The 12283-nt window shown below is 42.2% G+C and overlaps 1 long non-coding RNA gene across 2 annotated transcripts in view; it reads left to right on the top strand.

Annotated features, from left to right (window-relative positions):
- LOC116060199 overlaps nt 1-12283 on the top strand; it is an 85544-nt gene that overhangs the window by 930 nt on the left and 72331 nt on the right. For both annotated transcript variants that reach the window (XR_004107453.2, XR_004896106.1), the window contains exons 2-3: nt 1716-1779; nt 1990-2076. This is a non-coding gene — a long non-coding RNA (uncharacterized LOC116060199). The remainder of the gene's footprint in view (nt 1-1715; nt 1780-1989; nt 2077-12283) is intronic.

Genomic DNA, 12283 nt, shown 5'->3' with positions numbered 1-12283 from the left:
GTACGCAAAAGCACATCTATATTGTTTATTTCTTTCGTTTCATCGAAAGTACATATTATGCTGATGGATAGACTACATATAAGGACGTGCCATTATGGCCAGAAAATATAATATACAATTTGACCAATAGTTGCAAATCTTTAGGGACAGTAATACAAAAGTAAGTAAGTAAGTAGGTAAGTAAGTAAGTAAGTACAGTGCATTTGTATAGCGCTTTTCACTGACACAAGTCACACATGCTTTTACAAGGAATAAATCATAAATGAAGTGGCCACCCGAGCCACGTGTTTAAAAGTGCAAAACTAAGAACACAATAATAATGTGTGTAAAACGTGTCTATAAGATATGTGCAGTTGTTGCAAAGCCAGTGATATTCATGAAGTATAAAGGTAAATAAAGTTGAAATAGAAAAACAACATCGAAAATGTAAACCACAATGCAGGGCAAGTGTTCATAGTATTAAAACATTAAAAAAGAAAAACCGTACAACCGTATTTTCCTGTGTAAAGCACTTTGTAGCATTGTTAAGAACAATTATATATACATTTAAACGTTTATTATTACAGAACATATGACATTTGCTGACTTAGTTTCCATTGGCTACACTTTGGAAACTTAGGCATCATACATTCCCCCTTTCCGATCACAGCGATTGTGCATTTTTGTTAAAATCGAAATCGGTCATTCATGCACCGTTTATTGTGTCTAATATTTCCGATAGTTTTTAAACGCCACACAAGACATGGCAAACCACGCCCCTTTCTACTGCGACTCACTCGATCAGCTCAACAGAAGCACCCTATACCACCGTCGTTGTTGTGAAGTTATCTGCTTGCTGGGCTACAAACAAAGCCAAAAAGAACAACAAAAGCAGTTGAGGTTAATTATATAGCGTTAGTGTTAAAAGGTGCATGTCCTAATTTGGGAAAACGTCACTGCAGAGAAAGAGCAACTGACGCTAGACCAAAGTAAACTTTCCAAATTAACGTTACTCCAATTAGCATCACCTGTGTCGTTCAGGCCGATGTGCTATTTTAATGGACTGTATACATTTATACATTAAACTGAGGTTGGTAGAATTTTTGTTCAAAAACATTATTCAAGCAAACAATGTAGGACACATTTATTAAAGGGATTAAATATGCACAACATTTTCACAGTGTTTCTAATTGGACCTAGCTAGGCTTGTACAGACATATTTATTGTTTACCGAGGTACCAGCTTTTAAGAACACTATTGCATTGCTACAGTAGGAATATCTATCTAAAGCTAACGCAGTCTGTACAAATAACAGTCCTACAATAAATCCTACCTCCATGAAGGTTATTACGTTAAGTATTTGTTAAAACTGTTTTAGAGATACTTTATGATCAGTTTGGAGGCTGCAGTTTGTGCTGCTTTATACAGAGAGATGATTCTGTTATTTAGCCTACTCTCATTGATATATATGGGGTGGACAAAAAGATAGAAACAGCTGCCATTATAACGCAATACAATACATAAAGTTGAATCAACACATCTCTAAAACAGTTTCAACCAAAACATTAACCTTAATGAAGGTAGGATTCATTGCAGGACTGTTGGATTAGACTGCCTTAGTTTGAGCTAGCTGTCCCTAATAGACTGGCAAATAAGTATATATGATAGTAAACTTACATAAATTAACATGACAGTTTACTTTTTTAAGTGGTCTAATTTTCTCTTCTTTTTTATAGGTCAACATGCTCGAGATCCAAATAGGTTAATACATATGAAAGGGATGTCAAATAAATTTGGAAGGTAAAAGCCTCTCAATCTCATTGCCAGTTAACTGCTACTCTATACTGTATAATAGCATTTAAAGGTATTGTGTCTCTGTTTCAGTATTCATTAAAGTGGACTAAAATTATCCCTGACACGGGAGATTTTGGTCTGTATTGGTGGCCACACTTTAAAGTTTACTGGACTGCCATGATGCTATAATCCTCCCCTACTTTGCACACCAAATAGGTACAAGGGACATAAGGTGAGATGGACAATGTTTGGTGATGCTACAAGGTGACAGTTCCATGGATACCCGACTGAAAGGATGGAAGGGTAAGTTTCTGACGATTTCATATCATAAGACACTTTGTCATCATTGTAGGCATACAACAAAATTATGTTTGGTAACTTTCCGTGACCAGCAGCAAGAGAGAACAAGATGAAAACAATATTCATTAGAAGTTTTATTGCTCCAACTGGCCAGCATCCACAACTTAAACACGCCTCAAGGGGGCAGCGTTGCATTACAAATCACACTTGGAACTCAGCCTCTCAAGCACAGGAGATGGCAGTGAGGCATCATTGATGCGGCTCTCCGCAGGTACCCTGGCGTGTATTCAAGATGATGGATGTTTTACATTAGTGTGTGGTGACAACAGCTTATGTTTGTGTCTCACTAAATGTCAGCCAGTATCATATTCAAAAATATGGCAGGAGAGACGCAGAGTGTGACTCCACATTTTACAGCTTCCATACTGTGTAACTGACCTTCATACTGCAATGTCTCACTGTAATGCCTCTTTCTTTGCTTTCAACATCTGCAGACAGGATGCCATATTATTAGTATAGTTTCAGTGTCTCCTAATGCTACATGATCGACAAGCTATGGTCAGAAATGGATGGGTATACTTTACACTGTTGCTTACAGAACCCTGTTAAAAGCTGAATTTGTTGAGTTCTCATTGCAAAAATCCAGCTTTCGGATATTATCAATTATAATTTGTTAGTCCTGCTTTTATATTCGGCTTTCTGACTCTGGTGACAATCTAAGGATTAAATGCTAACAAACTACCTTGTATTCTTGTTTTTGGATCACCTTAGCAAAGTTGTAGCTTCTTAGAAGGTACTGATTTTGCAAATTTATTTCTCAAGGGCACTGCAGTGGAAAACCATCCCAATAGGTAGGTGATGGTGTGACGTAGATGGAGTGAAAAGCTGGAGAGTGTTAATGAACCAAGGTCCTATTATTTGGTCCTATTCTGCTTTCTCCTCCATGGGCTGTGGTTGGGTATAGATAAGGCTTACAGCCTAGGGGTCTGGAATCAATAATGGATGTAATTGGTGAGGGGGAAGTGAGGATAATTGAAGGTAATTGTGTGGATCGTCACAAGCCTTGGAGAGAGGTCAAGACGAGTAGTAGTAGACGAAGAGAAGTAGAAGGTGATGGGGAAAGAAAATGATTCCCTAGTTTTCCTATTGACCAACCTACTATATATAACATCTCCATGCTACCAATCTCTCTCTTTCTAGATAACAATATTTATCAAGCAAAATCTCAAAATTTAGCTCCAACAAAGTATTCATCTCCCCTTAAACCACATACATTAATTTGCTCAAGTAAAGTTCTGGTGTGTATAGTTAAGAAACAAATTGAAATTTAACAGAGAAATTAGCAGTGATAAAGACTGCAAATATATAGATAGATAGATAGATAGATAGATAGATAGATAGATAGATACTTTATTGATCCCCAAGGGGAAATTCTAAATATTGAGCTATGAGCTATAGTTTTTTTTTTTCTCAGTATTATCACCTCCAGTCACTTTTTAAACAGTTTTTACATGCTAGAAAATCAGGTTGCCTCTATATTTATGTTTGCTGTTTTACCTTCTCATAAGCACAATTATGCTATTGTGCTGCTGGCCTCTAAGACATTGCATTGTGGCAGTTGTTGGATACCTGCCTTGTTTAAGGGCACCTCAACAGTACATATGGGACTTGTGAGTGCGCAGTTTACCGCGTTCACTTCTTTGTCTAAATCATTTCAGCCGAACAAGATTAAAGCAGATTTTTAAATCTCTAGCCACAAGGTGGCAACAGCTTAAAGTCAAAGTGTAGGTGTTAACAGTACTGTAACTCGCATACATTACATGTCATGTCATTTAGCTGCCAGTGTTCTATTGATAATGTGTGTCTTAGATCAATTTACTAATCAAAGAACACAAAGAATACTAATGTAGTAAATTCCCTTGATTATAAAGTATATTCCTTTCCCTAAGGTTGTTGGACTTTCCATGGGTTCATACGTTGGCTATAATTGGTGAAATATTCTGCATGATCAGCAGGGGGCACAGGAGTACCATGCATTGAACCAAAACTAAACTGATGTAGAAATTGTATTGCTGCTCTGCAGAGTCATGCCCACTGAATGATATGACACATTCATTCACTTTTTTTTGCTCTTATAGCATTCAGAGATTGCTTCCATCTAGTATCTTAGAGCAAAAATAAATCCAATATGTATGCTATGTTATCTTTCTGTGGATTCTAGCTAATGTAGGGGTGTACTTTGCAGTTGAATTTACTTCCACTTGCAGAAAGTACATTTATATTGTATTAGCAATGAATAAATACAATTATGTATTTAGTGTAACCTTGAAAGTACAAAACATTATTGTGGTATTGCACTGAGAGTAACAACATTGCAGCAACAGTACAGCTTTCTTTGACTTCACAGTGCTCAGTATGGACTTTGATACTGATAAGGCTTCACCTAAAATTGGGATACAAAAAGTCAAATTTGTCCCCGACAAAAAGGGCTGGTGACTACTCTGTAGAATGTTGTGTCACAATGCCAAACGATTTTAGAGACTGATTATATGATGCTGTCCCTCCAATTATTTGCTCAAATGTGTACCTGTGATAGGGTACTTTACCAACTTACTTGCTGCAGAGTTGCATAAACAAAAGTCTGCTGCACAAACTATGTAGTGATGAAACTTTCTTAGCATAGCATTAGCATTCTTTAGCATAGACGGTAATGCAATTTCTTTTAATTCTTATTACATTTTTGCATATGGATCAGTATAATGTCTCTGATAGTCAATATCAGCAACCTTATATCGCACTCTGGATGCTTATCTTGTTTGTTTTAGTCTTTACCAATTGTGATATAGCCTACAAAGAACATATACGCATTTCTAAGAGAACACAAGGACTCCATAGGTGAATGAGAGCAGTGGTTGGATTGACAAACTAAAGTGAGAGAAATTTTAGGTGAGTAGGTGTAAATGCATTGATACAACATCAAGCACTTACTTTGATGTCGCATCCAATGGTTTCCAGGTGATCGCACAACTTTGCAGCTCTCCTGTCATTGGCTGGCTCAGAAGTAGCCGCTCCAGCATTCTTTCTTGTAGGTCCCATTCCCTGGAGGATTTGGTGAAGGTTGTTGTCAGTGAAGAATGCTTTTTGCAATTTAACCGGATATTAGATTGGACGTTCTTCTGTTTCTATGTAACTTACCATTCAGCGGGAAGGGAATATGAATAGATGTAGAACATTTAAAGTATCTCACACACACACATGGAAGCCAGTGAGGCACTTAGTATTTATTGATTCCATATTTTGTCTCTAGTTTACCTGCTGCAAGACATGTTTCTTAATGTTTCCAACCATCTGCTCTACCACTCTCCTCAACTCTCCCTTTTTCTTGTAATGTATTATATGTCCTTTCACTATCAGTGGTATTTTTTGAGTACAATGGTTCAAAACAGAATACATGTAAATGCAAGAATTTGTGAGTGAGTTTGTCACTGTATATGAGTTGGGAAGGAAGAAGGCAGAGTTGTGTTTTCATTACAGATAGTCAAGTCATTGACGTTGACGTTGATTCTCCAAGCACAGCCTGTTGTCAATAGAAACAGGAGTGTAGAGAGGATGATAATAAAGGGCAAGAAAACAGATTGAAGGGAAAAACAAGCAGACATTGTAAAGGGAAGACAACTATCAGGGAGCTGTCTCTCTATCAAGCGTCTGTCTCTTTCCTCCTTCGCGATGTGTTCCCATGCCTAATTGGAAATGCAGTGTAGGTAATGAAGCTGTCTATAGACTCATTATTACAATATTCAGCATTAGCACAACATATTGTGGACATCCAGGACAATAGCTGTGAAGAGGATAATAGAAGAAAATGAAATGCACAATGGACAATTGAAAATTATGGAAGGGAAAATATCGTTGTCATGAATCTGCAAACTTTGATGTAAAAAAAAAAAAATATGTCGCAGGTGTACTTTGATGTCTCTTCACACATGCTGATTATTGTGACCAAGATAATTGGGCTCCTGTCGGCTTGTTTAGTGCCATGAGTGCTCGTTTAACACCTGCCAAACGGGAGTATAGCCTCGTAAAACCAGAGTGCTGTACATCTTGCAAGCTCAGTTTTTTACTGCAAGATTGTACATCATGAGCAAAGCAGAAATTGTGGGCTAATGTTGCTAGAGAGTGAGAGTTTATCTTCACTCCTCAATCTTTGCTGTTCTGAGCTTAGTGTATGCTTGTGGGGAGTGACTTGGTCTGATTGTCATGATGATGATGTTTTATTATTTTTATTGTTATTCTAGCACCAGTGGTGGTTGAACTCTGACTAGCCAGAGACTCTTGTTGTTAGCAAAGAGGAGGGGGGCCTCTGCTTTCCAAGTGAAAAAAGATTCAGCTTTGTGTCTATCCATATTGTAGGTAATTATTCTCTCTGACTGTACCTGTTTTGCTTGGCATCACATCGGCATAATCACAAGAGTCTCCTGAGCTTCAGCACTACGTTTCCAACCCAACCAGTAAGATGTGTCACTCGCTGCAGGAGTCGAGTAAGCCTAGTTGAAATTCCATTTACGAAATAAATACTCAGCATGAAATTCTATTAGTTACAAACTGTGCACTAACACCATGTCCTTAATTCTTGTCAAGCTGTAATATAAAACATGGTAATAGATTTACCTGTTTTAACCCATGCTTAAATGCTTGAAAGAAGTGCATATGTTGATGCCAGTGACTCACTCTGTCATACTTAATGGCACAATGTTTTCTCTCTGATTTAATGAGCTTCATTAAGTTCTGACTCCTGAGTTTGGGGTGTTTTTTTATCATGCTTGGTGCTTGTAGAGTATTAGATTTCTTCATGATCATGTGTGTGTTATGTGATTATGTGTAGTTATCTTATCATATCTTGCTAGATGTCTTATAATGCAGTTAAGCACTTTTCTCTATATTTGCTTGTCAGGACAACTCTTGCCATCAAAGTAGTCTTTCTTGTGTTTATATTATCTCCCAAGCCATTTGTCCTTACAGCCAAATCTGTTCCCTGATGCTGATCCATTTGAAGCTGGAGAAAAAGAGCTGACGGGAGGCGAAAAGTAACTCTGTTGTTAAAGGCCAGCCACTTTCACTGTGTGCATAAGTTTGTGTGTGCGCTTGTGCTGTCCTTTCTCTAATTGACCAGCTGTAGCTACGTGTTCTGCTTCCTTAAAACCCCCATTGATCCCATGGCCATCTCGCAACAGGCCTTATTGCTTTGCTTGTACCCTCCGTTCCAGGCATCCATAACACCTCTGAAAAGGAGAGAAGGAACTGGTGGGGACTGTGATTGCAGAGTGAGGGAGAATAGAATAATTTCAGTGAAAGAGGGAAGCAAGTGGAGGAGAAAGATAGATGGAGTGAAAAAATATTGAAGGAAGCAGAAAGTCAGTTTGGGAATAGATGATCAGGATGGGCAAGCTTGGTTTGTTTTTTCACTTTATGAATCCCATTCCTTTATGAAAACAATTTGTATTGTAGATTAAATGTAATTATATATACCAAATCCCACTTCAGGAATCTACTTGATACAGTGTGCAGCAATCAATAAATCCATACCAGCACAAATTAATTGCTAACGATTTCCAATGAAAAAAGCAGCATGCAGAAAAATGTCCCACAGTTTTCAGTCATTAAAATCTTAATGTACCCACTTTTCTTCAATGTCAAATTCTGTGACTGTAATATAGGCTAAGTGGAGTACATTAATGTGTTCTCATCTAAAATATATAATTGTATAGCTACCTGGGTGTCATAGTCTGAAGCGCATGCCACATAACCTCATGGTCTGGGTTAGAATCTGGCCAAGCACCTTTTTTCATCCCTCTTGCTGTCAACTTCTAAAAGTCTTTAAAAAAATGTAATTGGCTTTAGCTGTGGGCTAAGGTCACAGAATGTTGTACTTTCAGACTTGGCTGGCTTTGAATGCTTAAGCACATTTTGGGAAACTTGGGAAAGTCTTGGTTTACAGAATTCCATCTGTTTTACAGTTAACGCAAAGATGGAACCCTGCCAAACATCCCACACCTCTGATTCCTCTTGCTCTTTAATATTATACAAAGTTTGACCTTTCTTCCTCCAGGACTCTTCTTCGGGGTTGTGGGCCAGGGTCAAGGCCATTAAACCTGGCTTAATAAGCTTCTGAGCCCCCCTCTGCCCACCCCCACGGGTCCATTAGAGGTCTGAAGGTCCAGAGTCAGCAAAGTCAGAGTCTGGACCTGTCAGCAACCTTCAGAGATGGTTTAAACAGTATGTCTCTGTAACACCTTTATCTTCATCATGATACATGTTGATCTCTTTTGATGTGTAGCCATGCACTGAAAGGAGAAATCTCTGCACGTAAGCGGCAAGGCCGAAAACCAACATTGAATGCCGTGACCTTCGATCCTTGAGGCATTTCACTGCATTAAAAACCGTCATCATTATGTAAAGGATATTACCACGTTGGCTCAGGAACACTAGGAAAACCATTGTCAGTTTACACAGTTTGTTGCTACATCTATAAGGTTAAGTAACCTAAAGTTCTTTTTGTAACTTTGTTCGGTGTTTCACTATGGGAGATATAGACCACTCCCGGATTGCATGAATCTCCCAAAACCAAAATCATATTGAACCGAGAGTCACACTGACCCCGGTGCTGTAGCCTCCAGTAAAGCCTGTGCCAAGGACGGTCCGGAAACATCCAGCCTGTAAAACCTCACAAATTTGCTTCACTGACACACCCCTGAAAAGGGCCCATGAAGTGGCCATGCCCCTTGTGGAATGAGCTCTCAGGCCCTGGGGGACCTGCAAACCTTTGCACTCATAGGCCAATGATATGGCCTCTACAATCCAGTGGGACAGCCTCTGGTGGGACAATGGCTTGCCCTTATGGGGAGTAGCCCAGGACACGAACAGCTGAGCCGCTTTTCTGAATGTGCAGAGCCCGGACAGGGCATAACATGTGAAGTCTTTGCTCCTCTCCTGAGGAGAAAGGAGGCGGGTGAAAAGCCAAGAGCTCCACCGAGGGACACCTGTAGGCTGACTCCACCACCTTAGGCACAAAGGCTGGGTTAGGCCGCAAACAGACTTTAGAGAGCCCTGGGGCAAACTGCAGACAGGTAGGGCGAATAGACCAAGCCTGTAAGTCACTTAAGCCGCTTTGCAGTGGTTAAAGCCAAGAGCAAAGCTGTTTTACGAGAGACAAACTTCATCCCTACTGCCTCCATAGGCTCAAATGGGTGATGAGAGAAATCCTACAGCGGAACCAGGGGCCTGGAAACTGGGAGCTTGTGGCGTGCCCCTTTCATAAAACGATAAACTTAGGGATGTTGCCCCGCCGGCTTATCCCCAAAACCCACGTGACAAGCTGAGACAACAGCTAAGTACACCTTAATTGTCGAAAAAGCCTTCCCTTTATCCATCAGGTACTGCAGGAAATACAGCAGGTCCACCACAGAACACTGAAAAAGGATGGTATCCCTATGTTCGCACCACTCCTCAAAAACCTGCCACTTTCCACTGTAAAGAGAGCGGGTGGATGCCGTCCTTGCACTCTGAATGGTGTCAATGACCTGCTCTGGCAGGCCTGATGCATTCAGGTTCCACCTCTCACTGGCCAAGCCCAGAGCGCTATGCAGTCTGGGTGAGGGTGGTAGATCTCCCCTCCCACTTGGGAGAGAAGGTCTCTGCGTATGGGGAGAGGCCATGGCTCTCCTGCCAGGAGCTGTATTATCTCTGCTACCCAATGCTTGGATGACCACCGCGACGCTATCAGGATTAACAACAGGCCCTGTCCTCTCACCCTTGCTAGGGTGGGGGAGATCAGACTGAGGGGGGGAAATGCATAGAGAGAAGAACACTGGACACTGCATGTTTTCCTGCGAGGTGAAGAGATCTATGGCTGCCTGACCGTATCTCTGCCATATCTGTTCTACCACCTGTGGGTGGAGAGTCCACTCTCCGTACAGAGGATTCCTCCGTGAAAGGAGATCTGCACCCCTGTTTAGAACGCCTGGCACGTGTGTTGCTCAAAGAGACAGCAGTCTCCTGCTGCTTCACAAAATCACTGTGCGAGCTAACTTGTGCAACTGCAGTGACCGAGTGCCGCCCTGGCGGTTGATGTACGCAACCACAGTGGAATTGTCTGTTTTCACTAAAACATGACGACCTTGGAGAAAGTGCAGAAAATGTTTCAGAGCCAGAAACACTGCCATAAGCTCCAAGACAATTATGTGAGCCTGGGCTAACCTCCAGTTCCATGTGCCATTCACTGTTCCCCCTAACAGCATCGCTCCCCATTCTGACAGGGACGCGTCCATTGTCATGGTTACTCTGGATGACACCGCCCCTAGCGGGACGCCCGATGCGAGAGCCGGCGTGTCTCTCCATGGGTTATTTTCACCCTTCGGTTGAGATGACGGCGTGGGCGCAGGCGTAATGCTGCAACCCAACGCTGAAAATCCCTTATCATTAAAAACCCCAAATGTACCACAGACACTACTGATGCCATATGGCCAAGCAGGCGCAGGCATAGTCTGAACGGCACGGCTTTGCTCAGCTGGAAAAGGGAGAGACATTGTACCAGAGACGCTAATCTCCCCTCCGATAGCGTGACGCGGTAGGAGAGGGAGTTTATTTTGAGACCCAAATATTCCATACATTGCACAGGTTCTACTCAGCTCTTTGCCCAGTTTATGTTGAACCCCAAATCCCTGAGATGATTTATCACCGTAGTGGAATCTCTGACTGCCTGCTCCCGTGAGTGGGAGCAGACCAGATAGTCGTCTATGTATGAAAATATTCTGATACCGCTGGTCCTAAACGGAGACAGCGCTGCCTCCACACATTTGGTGAACACCCTCGGTGCTAACAACAGCATGAATGGGATGGCTTGGTATTCGTAGGCTCTGCCCCGATATGCAAACCTGAGAAATGTTCTGTGTGCGGGATAAATGGTGATGTGGAAATATGCATTTGAAAGATCTATCATCACAAACCAATCCCCCGGCGGATTGAACGACAGAGCACTTTGTGTGTTAACATCCTGAACGTGTATTTTCGTAGGTGTCTGTTTAACACATGGAGATCTAATATCGGGCGAAGTGACGAGCTCCCTTTCTTGGGAATGAGGAAATAGCAGGAGTTTTTTTTTTTTTTTTTTGGGGGGGGCATTTCTGCCTTTATTAGAGAGAAAAGCTGAGATATGAAAGAGGAGAGAGGGGGTGGGAAGACATGCAGGAAAACCGTCACAGGTCGGACTCGAACCCTGGCCTTCTGCGTCGAGGAATAAACCTCTGCATATGTGCACCCGCTCTACCAACTGAGCATTGTCGAATGCACTAGGAGGCCTTGACTGTTGAACGGGGAACGTGGAGTCCTCCTTCACGTCCTCCATTCCATCCATGTCGAGGAGATCAGAGATGGCATCGCCCTCACAGCCCGGTTCCACTTCGAGGAGGTCCTCGAAAAGTGGAGGCATGTCCGGGGTTTCCTCGTCCATCATGTCCACCCAGTTAGGTGTAGTTCGCGGCTGATGGGTACTGTATGTGGCTTTCGGTGTGGTTCCCGACAGACATGGGTCATGACTGTTGGCCACCGCCACCCTCAGTCGCCTTTCCAGTATCTTTTCTGTCATTGACGCACAATGGGTGCACGACTGAGAGTCAGCCAGCGCTGCCTAAGTGTGTTTAGCGCCCATGCAGGCTATGCACATTGGGTGAGGGTCCCTGCCCAAGATGGATGCCCCACATGACGCGGGGCACAGGCGGGATACAGCCTCACTAGCCTTCGGTTCCGACCCTTTGGCGGGGAGCGCTGCCGAGGACATGGTGACTGGAAAGGAAGAAAAACAGCATAAATATACAACTTTAGCAGGCGCGCCGTGACACTTTAGCCTGTCGGCAAGATTAGCACAAGGGGTTTAGCCCGAGCTAACGTTAACCGTGTACCGAAAGAGTTAGCCCGTCGTAACACGTTAGCTCACTCCAGGTACCCGGTCCGGCTAACAAACGAATGCTAACGAAACCCAGGGAGGCTCGCTGTAACGTGTTAGCCAGAGGGTAACAGAGTTACACAGCTAAGCAACTGATAAACAAATACTGACTAGCCGACAGAAGAGCAGTTCGTCTTGACACAGACACTGTTTTCAAACTGTGTAACCACAAGGTAAAAACTTCTTGCGAAGTACTTACTCAGAAAATCCTGA

This window comes from Sander lucioperca, chromosome 20, assembly GCF_008315115.2.
Source record: "Sander lucioperca isolate FBNREF2018 chromosome 20, SLUC_FBN_1.2, whole genome shotgun sequence".
NCBI classification, from domain to species: Eukaryota; Metazoa; Chordata; class Actinopteri; order Perciformes; family Percidae; genus Sander; species Sander lucioperca.
The sequence above is the reverse complement of the archived record's forward strand: the minus strand, read 5'-3'. Positions and strand labels throughout refer to the sequence as shown.